General features: G+C 46.9%; 16 non-coding genes across 16 annotated transcripts; all 16 read right to left on the reverse strand.

Annotated features, from left to right (window-relative positions):
- Positions 1 to 997: 997 nt before the first annotated feature.
- On the reverse strand, positions 998 to 1,188 carry LOC142287744 (U2 spliceosomal RNA). The gene has a single exon (XR_012748654.1). It is a non-coding gene; the product is annotated as a U2 spliceosomal RNA (small nuclear RNA).
- A 1,117-nt stretch (positions 1,189 to 2,305) lies between these two features.
- Positions 2,306 to 2,496, reverse strand: LOC142287745 (U2 spliceosomal RNA). The gene has a single exon (XR_012748655.1). It is a non-coding gene; the product is annotated as a U2 spliceosomal RNA (small nuclear RNA).
- A 1,117-nt stretch (positions 2,497 to 3,613) lies between these two features.
- On the reverse strand, positions 3,614 to 3,804 carry LOC142287746 (U2 spliceosomal RNA). Its single transcript, XR_012748656.1, has one exon. It is a non-coding gene; the product is annotated as a U2 spliceosomal RNA (small nuclear RNA).
- Positions 3,805 to 4,921: 1,117 nt separating this feature from the next.
- On the reverse strand, positions 4,922 to 5,112 carry LOC142287747 (U2 spliceosomal RNA). Its single transcript, XR_012748657.1, has one exon. It is a non-coding gene; the product is annotated as a U2 spliceosomal RNA (small nuclear RNA).
- A 1,117-nt stretch (positions 5,113 to 6,229) lies between these two features.
- LOC142287748 (U2 spliceosomal RNA) lies at positions 6,230 to 6,420 on the reverse strand. Its single transcript, XR_012748658.1, has one exon. It is a non-coding gene; the product is annotated as a U2 spliceosomal RNA (small nuclear RNA).
- A 1,117-nt stretch (positions 6,421 to 7,537) lies between these two features.
- On the reverse strand, positions 7,538 to 7,728 carry LOC142287749 (U2 spliceosomal RNA). Its single transcript, XR_012748659.1, has one exon. It is a non-coding gene; the product is annotated as a U2 spliceosomal RNA (small nuclear RNA).
- Positions 7,729 to 8,845: 1,117 nt separating this feature from the next.
- Positions 8,846 to 9,036, reverse strand: LOC142287750 (U2 spliceosomal RNA). The gene has a single exon (XR_012748660.1). It is a non-coding gene; the product is annotated as a U2 spliceosomal RNA (small nuclear RNA).
- A 1,117-nt stretch (positions 9,037 to 10,153) lies between these two features.
- LOC142287751 (U2 spliceosomal RNA) lies at positions 10,154 to 10,344 on the reverse strand. The gene has a single exon (XR_012748661.1). It is a non-coding gene; the product is annotated as a U2 spliceosomal RNA (small nuclear RNA).
- A 1,117-nt stretch (positions 10,345 to 11,461) lies between these two features.
- On the reverse strand, positions 11,462 to 11,652 carry LOC142287752 (U2 spliceosomal RNA). Its single transcript, XR_012748662.1, has one exon. It is a non-coding gene; the product is annotated as a U2 spliceosomal RNA (small nuclear RNA).
- Positions 11,653 to 12,769: 1,117 nt separating this feature from the next.
- LOC142287754 (U2 spliceosomal RNA) lies at positions 12,770 to 12,960 on the reverse strand. The gene has a single exon (XR_012748664.1). It is a non-coding gene; the product is annotated as a U2 spliceosomal RNA (small nuclear RNA).
- A 1,117-nt stretch (positions 12,961 to 14,077) lies between these two features.
- LOC142287755 (U2 spliceosomal RNA) lies at positions 14,078 to 14,268 on the reverse strand. The gene has a single exon (XR_012748665.1). It is a non-coding gene; the product is annotated as a U2 spliceosomal RNA (small nuclear RNA).
- A 1,117-nt stretch (positions 14,269 to 15,385) lies between these two features.
- LOC142287704 (U2 spliceosomal RNA) lies at positions 15,386 to 15,570 on the reverse strand. Its single transcript, XR_012748619.1, has one exon. It is a non-coding gene; the product is annotated as a U2 spliceosomal RNA (small nuclear RNA).
- A 1,322-nt stretch (positions 15,571 to 16,892) lies between these two features.
- Positions 16,893 to 17,083, reverse strand: LOC142287756 (U2 spliceosomal RNA). Its single transcript, XR_012748666.1, has one exon. It is a non-coding gene; the product is annotated as a U2 spliceosomal RNA (small nuclear RNA).
- A 1,117-nt stretch (positions 17,084 to 18,200) lies between these two features.
- LOC142287757 (U2 spliceosomal RNA) lies at positions 18,201 to 18,391 on the reverse strand. Its single transcript, XR_012748667.1, has one exon. It is a non-coding gene; the product is annotated as a U2 spliceosomal RNA (small nuclear RNA).
- Positions 18,392 to 19,508: 1,117 nt separating this feature from the next.
- Positions 19,509 to 19,699, reverse strand: LOC142287758 (U2 spliceosomal RNA). Its single transcript, XR_012748668.1, has one exon. It is a non-coding gene; the product is annotated as a U2 spliceosomal RNA (small nuclear RNA).
- A 1,117-nt stretch (positions 19,700 to 20,816) lies between these two features.
- LOC142287689 (U2 spliceosomal RNA) lies at positions 20,817 to 21,007 on the reverse strand. Its single transcript, XR_012748605.1, has one exon. It is a non-coding gene; the product is annotated as a U2 spliceosomal RNA (small nuclear RNA).
- Positions 21,008 to 21,812: the final 805 nt, after the last annotated feature.

Consider the following 21,812-nt stretch of genomic DNA (forward strand, 5'->3'; position numbering starts at 1 on the left):
CCTTGAAAAGGCTGCTTTGCAGAGCAAAAACAAGAAGAATGGTGCGTTTTGCAGCCGCCGCCCACTGCAATGAATCTGAATAACTCCTCCTTTAGGGCGCAAGCAACTCCCCTCCCCCTTGCAGTCTTTCCAATTCACGATACAAAAAGACGGACAGGACAGGTTGCCTGACTTTCCGTCACTGCCACCCTTTGCCATCCTTACCCGTAGAAAGCCCTTTCATCATCCCCAAACCCTAATCTTTTCCCTTTCCTTCCCAGCCCCCAAACCCTGCCCTCTGTACCTTTCTCACCACCCGCTTCCCTTCTCCTGTCATCCCCCTACCACCCGGGAAAAAAAGAGATTGCCCCCTCCTTCCACTAGCCCACCCTCCCACCCAAAGAACAACTTCTTCTGCGCAGCTTGTTTTCTAGGCAGCAGCGCTATTGTGATGTCATCGGGGGGCATTGTGACAAGCCGCCAGTGTTCCGTCTCTTCATGTTGTGCACTGTTCAAACCGAAAATACATCAACAGGCAGGCTACAGAAAAGCTTACTAACAAAGGTTAGAGAGGGGCTTTCTCAGAGGGCTTTTTACAGTTTGTCTATTCCCAATTAGCCGGTTTAGTATACTTAATGAAAGTACTAATTCTTTCATAGGCCGCCCATTCTTAGTATTTGACGTTCAGGTAACAACAGGTAACTTTATTTGGAGTGGAAGCAGAGAGATAACACCAGATGCCAATTGTAGATCCTCTCACACCTGTGGTCACTGCAGCATCTGACTCCACTTTGTCCAAAAGGGATCTATTCCATTCAATTACACATGATCTAGATTAGACTGACAACAAGATACTGCACGGGACATAGCAGAGTTGGTGAAGTTGAGTGGTGATGAGTTTGCTATTTGGATGAATAAAGCAAGTAAAAAGTGTGTTAGATAAAAATTCATTTCAATTCGCTAATCGGGCTAATATGAATCAGGTGAATCGAGTTCTGCTTTTGGAAACTGGGTTAAGAAGGGGTGCACCGTTCCTGGAGGTACTGCAATACCAGGTCAATGCGTGGAGTGGACAGAGCAAGCTCTTTTTCCATCTCCCTGTTCTAAAAATCCATTTAATATATGGTCCCCAGATAGGGGACGTATCAGATATTAAACTGATAAGAACAGATACTACACTTGATCTTAGCCAAAAGGCCGAGAAGCGATAACCAGAATTGGTTTGGGCCTCGAGTGGCACCCTGGCCTATGCCGGACACATCTTAGGGAGAGAGAGCGAGAGGGAGACAAACCCACGCCTACACAAGACATTTTGTCACCCAAGCCAACCCTTGAAAAGGCTGCTTTGCAGAGCAAAAACAAGAAGAATGGTGCGTTTTGCAGCCGCCGCCCACTGCAATGAATCTGAATAACTCCTCCTTTAGGGCGCAAGCAACTCCCCTCCCCCTTGCAGTCTTTCCAATTCACGATACAAAAAGACGGACAGGACAGGTTGCCTGACTTTCCGTCACTGCCACCCTTTGCCATCCTTACCCGTAGAAAGCCCTTTCATCATCCCCAAACCCTAATCTTTTCCCTTTCCTTCCCAGCCCCCAAACCCTGCCCTCTGTACCTTTCTCACCACCCGCTTCCCTTCTCCTGTCATCCCCCTACCACCCGGGAAAAAAAGAGATTGCCCCCTCCTTCCACTAGCCCACCCTCCCACCCAAAGAACAACTTCTTCTGCGCAGCTTGTTTTCTAGGCAGCAGCGCTATTGTGATGTCATCGGGGGGCATTGTGACAAGCCGCCAGTGTTCCGTCTCTTCATGTTGTGCACTGTTCAAACCGAAAATACATCAACAGGCAGGCTACAGAAAAGCTTACTAACAAAGGTTAGAGAGGGTCTTTCTCAGAGGGCTTTTTACAGTTTGTCTATTCCCAATTAGCCGGTTTAGTATACTTAATGAAAGTACTAATTCTTTCATAGGCCGCCCATTCTTAGTATTTGACGTTCAGGTAACAACAGGTAACTTTATTTGGAGTGGAAGCAGAGAGATAACACCAGATGCCAATTGTAGATCTTCTCACACCTGTGGTCACTGCAGCATCTGACTCCACTTTGTCCAAAAGGGATCTATTCCATTCAATTACACATGATCTAGATTAGACTGACAACAAGATACTGCACGGGACATAGCAGAGTTGGTGAAGTTGAGTGGTGATGAGTTTGCTATTTGGATGAATAAAGCAAGTAAAAAGTGTGTTAGATAAAAATTCATTTCAATTCGCTAATCGGGCTAATATGAATCAGGTGAATCGAGTTCTGCTTTTGGAAACTGGGTTAAGAAGGGGTGCACCGTTCCTGGAGGTACTGCAATACCAGGTCAATGCGTGGAGTGGACAGAGCAAGCTCTTTTTCCATCTCCCTGTTCTAAAAATCCATTTAATATATGGTCCCCAGATAGGGGACGTATCAGATATTAAACTGATAAGAACAGATACTACACTTGATCTTAGCCAAAAGGCCGAGAAGCGATAACCAGAATTGGTTTGGGCCTCGAGTGGCACCCTGGCCTATGCCGGACACATCTTAGGGAGAGAGAGCGAGAGGGAGACAAACCCACGCCTACACAAGACATTTTGTCACCCAAGCCAACCCTTGAAAAGGCTGCTTTGCAGAGCAAAAACAAGAAGAATGGTGCGTTTTGCAGCCGCCGCCCACTGCAATGAATCTGAATAACTCCTCCTTTAGGGCGCAAGCAACTCCCCTCCCCCTTGCAGTCTTTCCAATTCACGATACAAAAAGACGGACAGGACAGGTTGCCTGACTTTCCGTCACTGCCACCCTTTGCCATCCTTACCCGTAGAAAGCCCTTTCATCATCCCCAAACCCTAATCTTTTCCCTTTCCTTCCCAGCCCCCAAACCCTGCCCTCTGTACCTTTCTCACCACCCGCTTCCCTTCTCCTGTCATCCCCCTACCACCCGGGAAAAAAAGAGATTGCCCCCTCCTTCCACTAGCCCACCCTCCCACCCAAAGAACAACTTCTTCTGCGCAGCTTGTTTTCTAGGCAGCAGCGCTATTGTGATGTCATCGGGGGGCATTGTGACAAGCCGCCAGTGTTCCGTCTCTTCATGTTGTGCACTGTTCAAACCGAAAATACATCAACAGGCAGGCTACAGAAAAGCTTACTAACAAAGGTTAGAGAGGGGCTTTCTCAGAGGGCTTTTTACAGTTTGTCTATTCCCAATTAGCCGGTTTAGTATACTTAATGAAAGTACTAATTCTTTCATAGGCCGCCCATTCTTAGTATTTGACGTTCAGGTAACAACAGGTAACTTTATTTGGAGTGGAAGCAGAGAGATAACACCAGATGCCAATTGTAGATCCTCTCACACCTGTGGTCACTGCAGCATCTGACTCCACTTTGTCCAAAAGGGATCTATTCCATTCAATTACACATGATCTAGATTAGACTGACAACAAGATACTGCACGGGACATAGCAGAGTTGGTGAAGTTGAGTGGTGATGAGTTTGCTATTTGGATGAATAAAGCAAGTAAAAAGTGTGTTAGATAAAAATTCATTTCAATTCGCTAATCGGGCTAATATGAATCAGGTGAATCGAGTTCTGCTTTTGGAAACTGGGTTAAGAAGGGGTGCACCGTTCCTGGAGGTACTGCAATACCAGGTCAATGCGTGGAGTGGACAGAGCAAGCTCTTTTTCCATCTCCCTGTTCTAAAAATCCATTTAATATATGGTCCCCAGATAGGGGACGTATCAGATATTAAACTGATAAGAACAGATACTACACTTGATCTTAGCCAAAAGGCCGAGAAGCGATAACCAGAATTGGTTTGGGCCTCGAGTGGCACCCTGGCCTATGCCGGACACATCTTAGGGAGAGAGAGCGAGAGGGAGACAAACCCACGCCTACACAAGACATTTTGTCACCCAAGCCAACCCTTGAAAAGGCTGCTTTGCAGAGCAAAAACAAGAAGAATGGTGCGTTTTGCAGCCGCCGCCCACTGCAATGAATCTGAATAACTCCTCCTTTAGGGCGCAAGCAACTCCCCTCCCCCTTGCAGTCTTTCCAATTCACGATACAAAAAGACGGACAGGACAGGTTGCCTGACTTTCCGTCACTGCCACCCTTTGCCATCCTTACCCGTAGAAAGCCCTTTCATCATCCCCAAACCCTAATCTTTTCCCTTTCCTTCCCAGCCCCCAAACCCTGCCCTCTGTACCTTTCTCACCACCCGCTTCCCTTCTCCTGTCATCCCCCTACCACCCGGGAAAAAAAGAGATTGCCCCCTCCTTCCACTAGCCCACCCTCCCACCCAAAGAACAACTTCTTCTGCGCAGCTTGTTTTCTAGGCAGCAGCGCTATTGTGATGTCATCGGGGGGCATTGTGACAAGCCGCCAGTGTTCCGTCTCTTCATGTTGTGCACTGTTCAAACCGAAAATACATCAACAGGCAGGCTACAGAAAAGCTTACTAACAAAGGTTAGAGAGGGGCTTTCTCAGAGGGCTTTTTACAGTTTGTCTATTCCCAATTAGCCGGTTTAGTATACTTAATGAAAGTACTAATTCTTTCATAGGCCGCCCATTCTTAGTATTTGACGTTCAGGTAACAACAGGTAACTTTATTTGGAGTGGAAGCAGAGAGATAACACCAGATGCCAATTGTAGATCCTCTCACACCTGTGGTCACTGCAGCATCTGACTCCACTTTGTCCAAAAGGGATCTATTCCATTCAATTCCACATGATCTAGATTAGACTGACAACAAGATACTGCACGGGACATAGCAGAGTTGGTGAAGTTGAGTGGTGATGAGTTTGCTATTTGGATGAATAAAGCAAGTAAAAAGTGTGTTAGATAAAAATTCATTTCAATTCGCTAATCGGGCTAATATGAATCAGGTGAATCGAGTTCTGCTTTTGGAAACTGGGTTAAGAAGGGGTGCACCGTTCCTGGAGGTACTGCAATACCAGGTCAATGCGTGGAGTGGACAGAGCAAGCTCTTTTTCCATCTCCCTGTTCTAAAAATCCATTTAATATATGGTCCCCAGATAGGGGACGTATCAGATATTAAACTGATAAGAACAGATACTACACTTGATCTTAGCCAAAAGGCCGAGAAGCGATAACCAGAATTGGTTTGGGCCTCGAGTGGCACCCTGGCCTATGCCGGACACATCTTAGGGAGAGAGAGCGAGAGGGAGACAAACCCACGCCTACACAAGACATTTTGTCACCCAAGCCAACCCTTGAAAAGGCTGCTTTGCAGAGCAAAAACAAGAAGAATGGTGCGTTTTGCAGCCGCCGCCCACTGCAATGAATCTGAATAACTCCTCCTTTAGGGCGCAAGCAACTCCCCTCCCCCTTGCAGTCTTTCCAATTCACGATACAAAAAGACGGACAGGACAGGTTGCCTGACTTTCCGTCACTGCCACCCTTTGCCATCCTTACCCGTAGAAAGCCCTTTCATCATCCCCAAACCCTAATCTTTTCCCTTTCCTTCCCAGCCCCCAAACCCTGCCCTCTGTACCTTTCTCACCACCCGCTTCCCTTCTCCTGTAATCCCCCTACCACCCGGGAAAAAAAGAGATTGCCCCCTCCTTCCACTAGCCCACCCTCCCACCCAAAGAACAACTTCTTCTGCGCAGCTTGTTTTCTAGGCAGCAGCGCTATTGTGATGTCATCGGGGGGCATTGTGACAAGCCGCCAGTGTTCCGTCTCTTCATGTTGTGCACTGTTCAAACCGAAAATACATCAACAGGCAGGCTACAGAAAAGCTTACTAACAAAGGTTAGAGAGGGGCTTTCTCAGAGGGCTTTTTACAGTTTGTCTATTCCCAATTAGCCGGTTTAGTATACTTAATGAAAGTACTAATTCTTTCATAGGCCGCCCATTCTTAGTATTTGACGTTCAGGTAACAACAGGTAACTTTATTTGGAGTGGAAGCAGAGAGATAACACCAGATGCCAATTGTAGATCCTCTCACACCTGTGGTCACTGCAGCATCTGACTCCACTTTGTCCAAAAGGGATCTATTCCATTCAATTACACATGATCTAGATTAGACTGACAACAAGATACTGCACGGGACATAGCAGAGTTGGTGAAGTTGAGTGGTGATGAGTTTGCTATTTGGATGAATAAAGCAAGTAAAAAGTGTGTTAGATAAAAATTAATTTCAATTCGCTAATCGGGCTAATATGAATCAGGTGAATCGAGTTCTGCTTTTGGAAACTGGGTTAAGAAGGGGTGCACCGTTCCTGGAGGTACTGCAATACCAGGTCAATGCGTGGAGTGGACAGAGCAAGCTCTTTTTCCATCTCCCTGTTCTAAAAATCCATTTAATATATGGTCCCCAGATAGGGGACGTATCAGATATTAAACTGATAAGAACAGATACTACACTTGATCTTAGCCAAAAGGCCGAGAAGCGATAACCAGAATTGGTTTGGGCCTCGAGTGGCACCCTGGCCTATGCCGGACACATCTTAGGGAGAGAGAGCGAGAGGGAGACAAACCCACGCCTACACAAGACATTTTGTCACCCAAGCCAACCCTTGAAAAGGCTGCTTTGCAGAGCAAAAACAAGAAGAATGGTGCGTTTTGCAGCCGCCGCCCACTGCAATGAATCTGAATAACTCCTCCTTTAGGGCGCAAGCAACTCCCCTCCCCCTTGCAGTCTTTCCAATTCACGATACAAAAAGACGGACAGGACAGGTTGCCTGACTTTCCGTCACTGCCACCCTTTGCCATCCTTACCCGTAGAAAGCCCTTTCATCATCCCCAAACCCTAATCTTTTCCCTTTCCTTCCCAGCCCCCAAACCCTGCCCTCTGTACCTTTCTCACCACCCGCTTCCCTTCTCCTGTCATCCCCCTACCACCCGGGAAAAAAAGAGATTGCCCCCTCCTTCCACTAGCCCACCCTCCCACCCAAAGAACAACTTCTTCTGCGCAGCTTGTTTTCTAGGCAGCAGCGCTATTGTGATGTCATCGGGGGGCATTGTGACAAGCCGCCAGTGTTCCGTCTCTTCATGTTGTGCACTGTTCAAACCGAAAATACATCAACAGGCAGGCTACAGAAAAGCTTACTAACAAAGGTTAGAGAGGGGCTTTCTCAGAGGGCTTTTTACAGTTTGTCTATTCCCAATTAGCCGGTTTAGTATACTTAATGAAAGTACTAATTCTTTCATAGGCCGCCCATTCTTAGTATTTGACGTTCAGGTAACAACAGGTAACTTTATTTGGAGTGGAAGCAGAGAGATAACACCAGATGCCAATTGTAGATCCTCTCACACCTGTGGTCACTGCAGCATCTGACTCCACTTTGTCCAAAAGGGATCTATTCCATTCAATTACACATGATCTAGATTAGACTGACAACAAGATACTGCACGGGACATAGCAGAGTTGGTGAAGTTGAGTGGTGATGAGTTTGCTATTTGGATGAATAAAGCAAGTAAAAAGTGTGTTAGATAAAAATTCATTTCAATTCGCTAATCGGGCTAATATGAATCAGGTGAATCGAGTTCTGCTTTTGGAAACTGGGTTAAGAAGGGGTGCACCGTTCCTGGAGGTACTGCAATACCAGGTCAATGCGTGGAGTGGACAGAGCAAGCTCTTTTTCCATCTCCCTGTTCTAAAAATCCATTTAATATATGGTCCCCAGATAGGGGACGTATCAGATATTAAACTGATAAGAACAGATACTACACTTGATCTTAGCCAAAAGGCCGAGAAGCGATAACCAGAATTGGTTTGGGCCTCGAGTGGCACCCTGGCCTATGCCGGACACATCTTAGGGAGAGAGAGCGAGAGGGAGACAAACCCACGCCTACACAAGACATTTTGTCACCCAAGCCAACCCTTGAAAAGGCTGCTTTGCAGAGCAAAAACAAGAAGAATGGTGCGTTTTGCAGCCGCCGCCCACTGCAATGAATCTGAATAACTCCTCCTTTAGGGCGCAAGCAACTCCCCTCCCCCTTGCAGTCTTTCCAATTCACGATACAAAAAGACGGACAGGACAGGTTGCCTGACTTTCCGTCACTGCCACCCTTTGCCATCCTTACCCGTAGAAAGCCCTTTCATCATCCCCAAACCCTAATCTTTTCCCTTTCCTTCCCAGCCCCCAAACCCTGCCCTCTGTACCTTTCTCACCACCCGCTTCCCTTCTCCTGTCATCCCCCTACCGCCCGGGAAAAAAAGAGATTGCCCCCTCCTTCCACTAGCCCACCCTCCCACCCAAAGAACAACTTCTTCTGCGCAGCTTGTTTTCTAGGCAGCAGCGCTATTGTGATGTCATCGGGGGGCATTGTGACAAGCCGCCAGTGTTCCGTCTCTTCATGTTGTGCACTGTTCAAACCGAAAATACATCAACAGGCAGGCTACAGAAAAGCTTACTAACAAAGGTTAGAGAGGGGCTTTCTCAGAGGGCTTTTTACAGTTTGTCTATTCCCAATTAGCCGGTTTAGTATACTTAATGAAAGTACTAATTCTTTCATAGGCCGCCCATTCTTAGTATTTGACGTTCAGGTAACAACAGGTAACTTTATTTGGAGTGGAAGCAGAGAGATAACACCAGATGCCAATTGTAGATCCTCTCACACCTGTGGTCACTGCAGCATCTGACTCCACTTTGTCCAAAAGGGATCTATTCCATTCAATTACACATGATCTAGATTAGACTGACAACAAGATACTGCACGGGACATAGCAGAGTTGGTGAAGTTGAGTGGTGATGAGTTTGCTATTTGGATGAATAAAGCAAGTAAAAAGTGTGTTAGATAAAAATTCATTTCAATTCGCTAATCGGGCTAATATGAATCAGGTGAATCGAGTTCTGCTTTTGGAAACTGGGTTAAGAAGGGGTGCACCGTTCCTGGAGGTACTGCAATACCAGGTCAATGCGTGGAGTGGACAGAGCAAGCTCTTTTTCCATCTCCCTGTTCTAAAAATCCATTTAATATATGGTCCCCAGATAGGGGACGTATCAGATATTAAACTGATAAGAACAGATACTACACTTGATCTTAGCCAAAAGGCCGAGAAGCGATAACCAGAATTGGTTTGGGCCTCGAGTGGCACCCTGGCCTATGCCGGACACATCTTAGGGAGAGAGAGCGAGAGGGAGACAAACCCACGCCTACACAAGACATTTTGTCACCCAAGCCAACCCTTGAAAAGGCTGCTTTGCAGAGCAAAAACAAGAAGAATGGTGCGTTTTGCAGCCGCCGCCCACTGCAATGAATCTGAATAACTCCTCCTTTAGGGCGCAAGCAACTCCCCTCCCCCTTGCAGTCTTTCCAATTCACGATACAAAAAGACGGACAGGACAGGTTGCCTGACTTTCCGTCACTGCCACCCTTTGCCATCCTTACCCGTAGAAAGCCCTTTCATCATCCCCAAACCCTAATCTTTTCCCTTTCCTTCCCAGCCCCCAAACCCTGCCCTCTGTACCTTTCTCACCACCCGCTTCCCTTCTCCTGTCATCCCCCTACCACCCGGGAAAAAAAGAGATTGCCCCCTCCTTCCACTAGCCCACCCTCCCACCCAAAGAACAACTTCTTCTGCGCAGCTTGTTTTCTAGGCAGCAGCGCTATTGTGATGTCATCGGGGGGCATTGTGACAAGCCGCCAGTGTTCCGTCTCTTCATGTTGTGCACTGTTCAAACCGAAAATACATCAACAGGCAGGCTACAGAAAAGCTTACTAACAAAGGTTAGAGAGGGGCTTTCTCAGAGGGCTTTTTACAGTTTGTCTATTCCCAATTAGCCGGTTTAGTATACTTAATGAAAGTACTAATTCTTTCATAGGCCGCCCATTCTTAGTATTTGACGTTCAGGTAACAACAGGTAACTTTATTTGGAGTGGAAGCAGAGAGATAACACCAGATGCCAATTGTAGATCCTCTCACACCTGTGGTCACTGCAGCATCTGACTCCACTTTGTCCAAAAGGGATCTATTCCATTCAATTACACATGATCTAGATTAGACTGACAACAAGATACTGCACGGGACATAGCAGAGTTGGTGAAGTTGAGTGGTGATGAGTTTGCTATTTGGATGAATAAAGCAAGTAAAAAGTGTGTTAGATAAAAATTCATTTCAATTCGCTAATCGGGCTAATATGAATCAGGTGAATCGAGTTCTGCTTTTGGAAACTGGGTTAAGAAGGGGTGCACCGTTCCTGGAGGTACTGCAATACCAGGTCAATGCGTGGAGTGGACAGAGCAAGCTCTTTTTCCATCTCCCTGTTCTAAAAATCCATTTAATATATGGTCCCCAGATAGGGGACGTATCAGATATTAAACTGATAAGAACAGATACTACACTTGATCTTAGCCAAAAGGCCGAGAAGCGATAACCAGAATTGGTTTGGGCCTCGAGTGGCACCCTGGCCTATGCCGGACACATCTTAGGGAGAGAGAGCGAGAGGGAGACAAACCCACGCCTACACAAGACATTTTGTCACCCAAGCCAACCCTTGAAAAGGCTGCTTTGCAGAGCAAAAACAAGAAGAATGGTGCGTTTTGCAGCCGCCGCCCACTGCAATGAATCTGAATAACTCCTCCTTTAGGGCGCAAGCAACTCCCCTCCCCCTTGCAGTCTTTCCAATTCACGATACAAAAAGACGGACAGGACAGGTTGCCTGACTTTCCGTCACTGCCACCCTTTGCCATCCTTACCCGTAGAAAGCCCTTTCATCATCCCCAAACCCTAATCTTTTCCCTTTCCTTCCCAGCCCCCAAACCCTGCCCTCTGTACCTTTCTCACCACCCGCTTCCCTTCTCCTGTCATCCCCCTACCACCCGGGAAAAAAAGAGATTGCCCCCTCCTTCCACTAGCCCACCCTCCCACCCAAAGAACAACTTCTTCTGCGCAGCTTGTTTTCTAGGCAGCAGCGCTATTGTGATGTCATCGGGGGGCATTGTGACAAGCCGCCAGTGTTCCGTCTCTTCATGTTGTGCACTGTTCAAACCGAAAATACATCAACAGGCAGGCTACAGAAAAGCTTACTAACAAAGGTTAGAGAGGGGCTTTCTCAGAGGGCTTTTTACAGTTTGTCTATTCCCAATTAGCCGGTTTAGTATACTTAATGAAAGTACTAATTCTTTCATAGGCCGCCCATTCTTAGTATTTGACGTTCAGGTAACAACAGGTAACTTTATTTGGAGTGGAAGCAGAGAGATAACACCAGATGCCAATTGTAGATCCTCTCACACCTGTGGTCACTGCAGCATCTGACTCCACTTTGTCCAAAAGGGATCTATTCCATTCAATTACACATGATCTAGATTAGACTGACAACAAGATACTGCACGGGACATAGCAGAGTTGGTGAAGTTGAGTGGTGATGAGTTTGCTATTTGGATGAATAAAGCAAGTAAAAAGTGTGTTAGATAAAAATTCATTTCAATTCGCTAATCGGGCTAATATGAATCAGGTGAATCGAGTTCTGCTTTTGGAAACTGGGTTAAGAAGGGGTGCACCGTTCCTGGAGGTACTGCAATACCAGGTCAATGCGTGGAGTGGACAGAGCAAGCTCTTTTTCCATCTCCCTGTTCTAAAAATCCATTTAATATATGGTCCCCAGATAGGGGACGTATCAGATATTAAACTGATAAGAACAGATACTACACTTGATCTTAGCCAAAAGGCCGAGAAGCGATAACCAGAATTGGTTTGGGCCTCGAGTGGCACCCTGGCCTATGCCGGACACATCTTAGGGAGAGAGAGCGAGAGGGAGACAAACCCACGCCTACACAAGACATTTTGTCACCCAAGCCAACCCTTGAAAAGGCTGCTTTGCAGAGCAAAAACAAGAAGAATGGTGCGTTTTGCAGCCGCCGCCCACTGCAATGAATCTGAATAACTCCTCCTTTAGGGCGCAAGCAACTCCCCTCCCCCTTGCAGTCTTTCCAATTCACGATACAAAAAGACGGACAGGACAGGTTGCCTGACTTTCCGTCACTGCCACCCTTTGCCATCCTTACCCGTAGAAAGCCCTTTCATCATCCCCAAACCCTAATCTTTTCCCTTTCCTTCCCAGCCCCCAAACCCTGCCCTCTGTACCTTTCTCACCACCCGCTTCCCTTCTCCTGTCATCCCCCTACCACCCGGGAAAAAAAGAGATTGCCCCCTCCTTCCACTAGCCCACCCTCCCACCCAAAGAACAACTTCTTCTGCGCAGCTTGTTTTCTAGGCAGCAGCGCTATTGTGATGTCATCGGGGGGCATTGTGACAAGCCGCCAGTGTTCCGTCTCTTCATGTTGTGCACTGTTCAAACCGAAAATACATCAACAGGCAGGCTACAGAAAAGCTTACTAACAAAGGTTAGAGAGGGGCTTTCTCAGAGGGCTTTTTACAGTTTGTCTATTCCCAATTAGCCGGTTTAGTATACTTAATGAAAGTACTAATTCTTTCATAGGCCGCCCATTCTTAGTATTTGACGTTCAGGTAACAACAGGTAACTTTATTTGGAGTGGAAGCAGAGAGATAACACCAGATGCCAATTGTAGATCCTCTCACACCTGTGGTCACTGCAGCATCTGACTCCACTTTGTCCAAAAGGGATCTATTCCATTCAATTACACATGATCTAGATTAGACTGACAACAAGATACTGCACGGGACATAGCAGAGTTGGTGAAGTTGAGTGGTGATGAGTTTGCTATTTGGATGAATAAAGCAAGTAAAAAGTGTGTTAGATAAAAATTCATTTCAATTCGCTAATCGGGCTAATATGAATCAGGTGAATCGAGTTCTGCTTTTGGAAACTGGGTTAAGAAGGGGTGCACCGTTCCTGGAGGTACTGCAATACCAGGTCAATGCGTGGAGTGGACAGAGCAAGCTCTTTTTCCATCTCCCTGTTCTAAAAATCCATTTAATATATGGTCCCCAGATAGGGGACGTATCAGATATTAAACTGATAAGAACAGATACTACACTTGATCTTAGCCAAAAGGCCGAGAAGCGATAACCAGAATTGGTTTGGGCCTCGAGTGGCACCCTGGCCTATGCCGGACACATCTTAGGGAGAGAGAGCGAGAGGGAGACAAACCCACGCCTACACAAGACATTTTGTCACCCAAGCCAACCCTTGAAAAGGCTGCTTTGCAGAGCAAAAACAAGAAGAATGGTGCGTTTTGCAGCCGCCGCCCACTGCAATGAATCTGAATAACTCCTCCTTTAGGGCGCAAGCAACTCCCCTCCCCCTTGCAGTCTTTCCAATTCACGATACAAAAAGACGGACAGGACAGGTTGCCTGACTTTCCGTCACTGCCACCCTTTGCCATCCTTACCCGTAGAAAGCCCTTTCATCATCCCCAAACCCTAATCTTTTCCCTTTCCTTCCCAGCCCCCAAACCCTGCCCTCTGTACCTTTCTCACCACCCGCTTCCCTTCTCCTGTCATCCCCCTACCACCCGGGAAAAAAAGAGATTGCCCCCTCCTTCCACTAGCCCACCCTCCCACCCAAAGAACAACTTCTTCTGCGCAGCTTGTTTTCTAGGCAGCAGCGCTATTGTGATGTCATCGGGGGGCATTGTGACAAGCCGCCAGTGTTCCGTCTCTTCATGTTGTGCACTGTTCAAACCGAAAATACATCAACAGGCAGGCTACAGAAAAGCTTACTAACAAAGGTTAGAGAGGGGCTTTCTCAGAGGGCTTTTTACAGTTTGTCTATTCCCAATTAGCCGGTTTAGTATACTTAATGAAAGTACTAATTCTTTCATAGGCCGCCCATTCTTAGTATTTGACGTTCAGGTAACAACAGGTAACTTTATTTGGAGTGGAAGCAGAGAGATAACACCAGATGCCAATTGTAGATCCTCTCACACCTGTGGTCACTGCAGCATCTGACTCCACTTTGTCCAAAAGGGATCTATTCCATTCAATTACACATGATCTAGATTAGACTGACAACAAGATACTGCACGGGACATAGCAGAGTTGGTGAAGTTGAGTGGTGATGAGTTTGCTATTTGGATGAATAAAGCAAGTAAAAAGTGTGTTAGATAAAAATTCATTTCAATTCGCTAATCGGGCTAATATGAATCAGGTGAATCGAGTTCTGCTTTTGGAAACTGGGTTAAGAAGGGGTGCACCGTTCCTGGAGGTACTGCAATACCAGGTCAATGCGTGGAGTGGACAGAGCAAGCTCTTTTTCCATCTCCCTGTTCTAAAAATCCATTTAATATATGGTCCCCAGATAGGGGACGTATCAGATATTAAACTGATAAGAACAGATACTACACTTGATCTTAGCCAAAAGGCCGAGAAGCGATAACCAGAATTGGTTTGGGCCTCGAGTGGCACCCTGGCCTATGCCGGACACATCTTAGGGAGAGAGAGCGAGAGGGAGACAAACCCACGCCTACACAAGACATTTTGTCACCCAAGCCAACCCTTGAAAAGGCTGCTTTGCAGAGCAAAAACAAGAAGAATGGTGCGTTTTGCAGCCGCCGCCCACTGCAATGAATCTGAATAACTCCTCCTTTAGGGCGCAAGCAACTCCCCTCCCCCTTGCAGTCTTTCCAATTCACGATACAAAAAGACGGACAGGACAGGTTGCCTGACTTTCCGTCACTGCCACCCTTTGCCATCCTTACCCGTAGAAAGCCCTTTCATCATCCCCAAACCCTAATCTTTTCCCTTTCCTTCCCAGCCCCCAAACCCTGCCCTCTGTACCTTTCTCACCACCCGCTTCCCTTCTCCTGTCATCCCCCTACCACCCGGGAAAAAAAGAGATTGCCCCCTCCTTCCACTAGCCCACCCTCCCACCCAAAGAACAACTTCTTCTGCGCAGCTTGTTTTCTAGGCAGCAGCGCTATTGTGATGTCATCGGGGGGCATTGTGACAAGCCGCCAGTGTTCCGTCTCTTCATGTTGTGCACTGTTCAAACCGAAAATACATCAACAGGCAGGCTACAGAAAAGCTTACTAACAAAGGTTAGAGAGGGGCTTTCTCAGAGGGCTTTTTACAGTTTGTCTATTCCCAATTAGCCGGTTTAGTATACTTAATGAAAGTACTAATTCTTTCATAGGCCGCCCATACTTAGTATTTGACGTTCAGGTAACAACAGGTAACTTTATTTGGAGTGGAAGCAGAGAGATAACACCAGATGCCAATTGTAGATCCTCTCACACCTGTGGTCACTGCAGCATCTGACTCCACTTTGTCCAAAAGGGATCTATTCCATTCAATTACACATGATCTAGATTAGACTGACAACAAGATACTGCACGGGACATAGCAGAGTTGGTGAAGTTGAGTGGTGATGAGTTTGCTATTTGGATGAATAAAGCAAGTAAAAAGTGTGTTAGATAAAAATTCATTTCAATTCGCTAATCGGGCTAATATGAATCAGGTGAATCGAGTTCTGCTTTTGGAAACTGGGTTAAGAAGGGGTGCACCGTTCCTGGAGGTACTGCAATACCAGGTCAATGCGTGGAGTGGACAGAGCAAGCTCTTTTTCCATCTCCCTGTTCTAAAAATCCATTTAATATATGGTCCCCAGATAGGGGACGTATCAGATATTAAACTGATAAGAACAGATGAGATTTCATCCGCAATTTTCAGAAAACGGTCATCGGCCACCACACAAAAGCGCAGTGCCGCAGGTGATCGCCTCCCGAGCCCAGGAACCACCAGCCATAAGGGGACGTAAGCACCAAAAGGCGCAACAATCCCCGAGGCCGGCGGTTGTGCAAGCCCGGGCCCCTCCCAGCCAAGACCAAGGCAAACCCAATGAAGGGACTACACTTGATCTTAGCCAAAAGGCCGAGAAGCGATAACCAGAATTGGTTTGGGCCTCGAGTGGCACCCTGGCCTATGCCGGACACATCTTAGGGAGAGAGAGCGAGAGGGAGACAAACCCACGCCTACACAAGACATTTTGTCACCCAAGCCAACCCTTGAAAAGGCTGCTTTGCAGAGCAAAAACAAGAAGAATGGTGCGTTTTGCAGCCGCCGCCCACTGCAATGAATCTGAATAACTCCTCCTTTAGGGCGCAAGCAACTCCCCTCCCCCTTGCAGTCTTTCCAATTCACGATACAAAAAGACGGACAGGACAGGTTGCCTGACTTTCCGTCACTGCCACCCTTTGCCATCCTTACCCGTAGAAAGCCCTTTCATCATCCCCAAACCCTAATCTTTTCCCTTTCCTTCCCAGCCCCCAAACCCTGCCCTCTGTACCTTTCTCACCACCCGCTTCCCTTCTCCTGTCATCCCCCTACCACCCGGGAAAAAAAGAGATTGCCCCCTCCTTCCACTAGCCCACCCTCCCACCCAAAGAACAACTTCTTCTGCGCAGCTTGTTTTCTAGGCAGCAGCGCTATTGTGATGTCATCGGGGGGCATTGTGACAAGCCGCCAGTGTTCCGTCTCTTCATGTTGTGCACTGTTCAAACCGAAAATACATCAACAGGCAGGCTACAGAAAAGCTTACTAACAAAGGTTAGAGAGGGGCTTTCTCAGAGGGCTTTTTACAGTTTGTCTATTCCCAATTAGCCGGTTTAGTATACTTAATGAAAGTACTAATTCTTTCATAGGCCGCCCATTCTTAGTATTTGACGTTCAGGTAACAACAGGTAACTTTATTTGGAGTGGAAGCAGAGAGATAACACCAGATGCCAATTGTAGATCCTCTCACACCTGTGGTCACTGCAGCATCTGACTCCACTTTGTCCAAAAGGGATCTATTCCATTCAATTACACATGATCTAGATTAGACTGACAACAAGATACTGCACGGGACATAGCAGAGTTGGTGAAGTTGAGTGGTGATGAGTTTGCTATTTGGATGAATAAAGCAAGTAAAAAGTGTGTTAGATAAAAATTCATTTCAATTCGCTAATCGGGCTAATATGAATCAGGTGAATCGAGTTCTGCTTTTGGAAACTGGGTTAAGAAGGGGTGCACCGTTCCTGGAGGTACTGCAATACCAGGTCAATGCGTGGAGTGGACAGAGCAAGCTCTTTTTCCATCTCCCTGTTCTAAAAATCCATTTAATATATGGTCCCCAGATAGGGGACGTATCAGATATTAAACTGATAAGAACAGATACTACACTTGATCTTAGCCAAAAGGCCGAGAAGCGATAACCAGAATTGGTTTGGGCCTCGAGTGGCACCCTGGCCTATGCCGGACACATCTTAGGGAGAGAGAGCGAGAGGGAGACAAACCCACGCCTACACAAGACATTTTGTCACCCAAGCCAACCCTTGAAAAGGCTGCTTTGCAGAGCAAAAACAAGAAGAATGGTGCGTTTTGCAGCCGCCGCCCACTGCAATGAATCTGAATAACTCCTCCTTTAGGGCGCAAGCAACTCCCCTCCCCCTTGCAGTCTTTCCAATTCACGATACAAAAAGACGGACAGGACAGGTTGCCTGACTTTCCGTCACTGCCACCCTTTGCCATCCTTACCCGTAGAAAGCCCTTTCATCATCCCCAAACCCTAATCTTTTCCCTTTCCTTCCCAGCCCCCAAACCCTGCCCTCTGTACCTTTCTCACCACCCGCTTCCCTTCTCCTGTCATCCCCCTACCACCCGGGAAAAAAAGAGATTGCCCCCTCCTTCCACTAGCCCACCCTCCCACCCAAAGAACAACTTCTTCTGCGCAGCTTGTTTTCTAGGCAGCAGCGCTATTGTGATGTCATCGGGGGGCATTGTGACAAGCCGCCAGTGTTCCGTCTCTTCATGTTGTGCACTGTTCAAACCGAAAATACATCAACAGGCAGGCTACAGAAAAGCTTACTAACAAAGGTTAGAGAGGGGCTTTCTCAGAGGGCTTTTTACAGTTTGTCTATTCCCAATTAGCCGGTTTAGTATACTTAATGAAAGTACTAATTCTTTCATAGGCCGCCCATTCTTAGTATTTGACGTTCAGGTAACAACAGGTAACTTTATTTGGAGTGGAAGCAGAGAGATAACACCAGATGCCAATTGTAGATCCTCTCACACCTGTGGTCACTGCAGCATCTGACTCCACTTTGTCCAAAAGGGATCTATTCCATTCAATTACACATGATCTAGATTAGACTGACAACAAGATACTGCACGGGACATAGCAGAGTTGGTGAAGTTGAGTGGTGATGAGTTTGCTATTTGGATGAATAAAGCAAGTAAAAAGTGTGTTAGATAAAAATTCATTTCAATTCGCTAATCGGGCTAATATGAATCAGGTGAATCGAGTTCTGCTTTTGGAAACTGGGTTAAGAAGGGGTGCACCGTTCCTGGAGGTACTGCAATACCAGGTCAATGCGTGGAGTGGACAGAGCAAGCTCTTTTTCCATCTCCCTGTTCTAAAAATCCATTTAATATATGGTCCCCAGATAGGGGACGTATCAGATATTAAACTGATAAGAACAGATACTACACTTGATCTTAGCCAAAAGGCCGAGAAGCGATAACCAGAATTGGTTTGGGCCTCGAGTGGCACCCTGGCCTATGCCGGACACATCTTAGGGAGAGAGAGCGAGAGGGAGACAAACCCACGCCTACACAAGACATTTTGTCACCCAAGCCAACCCTTGAAAAGGCTGCTTTGCAGAGCAAAAACAAGAAGAATGGTGCGTTTTGCAGCCGCCGCCCACTGCAATGAATCTGAATAACTCCTCCTTTAGGGCGCAAGCAACTCCCCTCCCCCTTGCAGTCTTTCCAATTCACGATACAAAAAGACGGACAGGACAGGTTGCCTGACTTTCCGTCACTGCCACCCTTTGCCATCCTTACCCGTAGAAAGCCCTTTCATCATCCCCAAACCCTAATCTTTTCCCTTTCCTTCCCAGCCCCCAAACCCTGCCCTCTGTACCTTTCTCACCACCCGCTTCCCTTCTCCTGTCATCCCCCTACCACCCGGGAAAAAAAGAGATTGCCCCCTCCTTCCACTAGCCCACCCTCCCACCCAAAGAACAACTTCTTCTGCGCAGCTTGTTTTCTAGGCAGCAGCGCTATTGTGATGTCATCGGGGGGCATTGTGACAAGCCGCCAGTGTTCCGTCTCTTCATGTTGTGCACTGTTCAAACCGAAAATACATCAACAGGCAGGCTACAGAAAAGCTTACTAACAAAGGTTAGAGAGGGGCTTTCTCAGAGGGCTTTTTACAGTTTGTCTATTCCCAATTAGCCGGTTTAGTATACTTAATGAAAGTACTAATTCTTTCATAGGCCGCCCATTCTTAGTATTTGACGTTCAGGTAACAACAGGTAACTTTATTTGGAGTGGAAGCAGAGAGATAACACCAGATGCCAATTGTAGATCCTCTCACACCTGTGGTCACTGCAGCATCTGACTCCACTTTGTCCAAAAGGGATCTATTCCATTCAATTACACATGATCTAGATTAGACTGACAACAAGATACTGCACGGGACATAGCAGAGTTGGTGAAGTTGAGTGGTGATGAGTTTGCTATTTGGATGAATAAAGCAAGTAAAAAGTGTGTTAGATAAAAATTCATTTCAATTCGCTAATCGGGCTAATATGAATCAGGTGAATCGAGTTCTGCTTTTGGAAACTGGGTTAAGAAGGGGTGCACCGTTCCTGGAGGTACTGCAATACCAGGTCAATGCGTGGAGTGGACAGAGCAAGCTCTTTTTCCATCTCCCTGTTCTAAAAATCCATTTAATATATGGTCCCCAGATAGGGGACGTATCAGATATTAAACTGATAAGAACAGATACTACACTTGATCTTAGCCAAAAGGCCGAGAAGCGATAACCAGAATTGGTTTGGGCCTCGAGTGGCACCCTGGCCTATGCCGGACACATCTTAGGGAGAGAGAGCGAGAGGGAGACAAACCCACGCCTACACAAGACATTTTGTCACCCAAGCCAACCCTTGAAAAGGCTGCTTTGCAGAGCAAAAACAAGAAGAATGGTGCGTTTTGCAGCCGCCGCCCACTGCAATGAATCTGAATAACTCCTCCTTTAGGGCGCAAGCAACTCCCCTCCCCCTTGCAGTCTTTCCAATTCACGATACAAAAAGACGGACAGGACAGGTTGCCTGACTTTCCGTCACTGCCACCCTTTGCCATCCTTACCCGTAGAAAGCCCTTTCATCATCCCCAAACCCTAATCTTTTCCCTTTCCTTCCCAGCCCCCAAACCCTGCCCTCTGTACCTTTCTCACCACCCGCTTCCCTTCTCCTGTCATCCCCCTACCACCCGGGAAAAAAAGAGATTGCCCCCTCCTTCCACTAGCCCACCCTCCCACCCAAAGAACAACTTCTTCTGCGCAGCTTGTTTTCTAGGCAGCAGCGCTATTGTGATGTCATCGGGGGGCATTGTGACAAGCCGCCAGTGTTCCGTCTCTTCATGTTGTGCACTGTTCAAACCGAAAATACATCAACAGGCAGGCTACAGAAAAGCTTACTAACAAAGGTTAGAGAGGGGCTTTCTCAGAGGGCTTTTTACAGTTTGTCTATTCCCAATTAGCCGGTTTAGTATACTTAATGAAAGTACTAATTCTTTCATAGGCCGCCCATTCTTAGTATTTGACGTTCAGGTAACAACAGGTAACTTTATTTGGAGTGGAAGCAGAGAGATAACACCAGATGCCAATTGTAGATCCTCTCACACCTGTGGTCACTGCAGCATCTGACTCCACTTTGTCCAAAAGGGATCTATTCCATTCAATTACACATGATCTAGATTAGACTGACAACAAGATACTGCACGGGACATAGCAGAGTTGGTGAAGTTGAGTGGTGATGAGTTTGCTATTTGGATGAATAAAGCAAGTAAAAAGTGTGTTAGATAAAAATTCATTTCAATTCGCTAATCGGGCTAATATGAATCAGGTGAATCGAGTTCTGCTTTTGGAAACTGGGTTAAGAAGGGGTGCACCGTTCCTGGAGGTACTGCAATACCAGGTCAATGCGTGGAGTGGACAGAGCAAGCTCTTTTTCCATCTCCCTGTTCTAAAAATCCATTTAATATATGGTCCCCAGATAGGGGACGTATCAGATATTAAACTGATAAGAACAGATACTACACTTGATCTTAGCCAAAAGGCCGAGAAGCGATAACCAGAATTGGTTTGGGCCTCGAGTGGCACCCTGGCCTATGCCGGACACATCTTAGGGAGAGAGAGCGAGAGGGAGACAAACCCACGCCTACACAAGACATTTTGTCACCCAAGCCAACCCTTGAAAAGGCTGCTTTGCAGAGCAAAAACAAGAAGAATGGTGCGTTTTGCAGCCGCCGCCCACTGCAATGAATCTGAATAACTCCTCCTTTAGGGCGCAAGCAACTCCCCTCCCCCTTGCAGTCTTTCCAATTCACGATACAAAAAGACGGACAGGACAGGTTGCCTGACTTTCCGTCACTGCCACCCTTTGCCATCCTTACCCGTAGAAAGCCCTTTCATCATCCCCAAACCCTAATCTTTTCCCTTTCCTTCCCAGCCCCCAAACCCTGCCCTCTGTACCTTTCTCACCACCCGCTTCCCTTCTCCTGTCATCCCCCTACCACCCGGGAAAAAAAGAGATTGCCCCCTCCTTCCACTAGCCCACCCTCCCACCCAAAGAACAACTTCTTCTGCGCAGCTTGTTTTCTAGGCAGCAGCGCTATTGTGATGTCATCGGGGGGCATTGTGACAAGCCGCCAGTGTTCCGTCTCTTCATGTTGTGCACTGTTCAAACCGAAAATACATCAACAGGCAGGCTACAGAAAAGCTTACTAACAAAGGTTAGAGAGGGGCTTTCTCAGAGGGCTTTTTACAGTTTGTCTATTCCCAATTAGCCGGTTTAGTATACTTAATGAAAGTACTAATTCTTTCATAGGCCGCCCATTCTTAGTATTTGACGTTCAGGTAACAACAGGTAACTTT

The sequence above is a fragment of the Anomaloglossus baeobatrachus genome, unplaced genomic scaffold, assembly GCF_048569485.1.
Source record: "Anomaloglossus baeobatrachus isolate aAnoBae1 unplaced genomic scaffold, aAnoBae1.hap1 Scaffold_756, whole genome shotgun sequence".
NCBI classification, from domain to species: Eukaryota; Metazoa; Chordata; class Amphibia; order Anura; family Aromobatidae; genus Anomaloglossus; species Anomaloglossus baeobatrachus.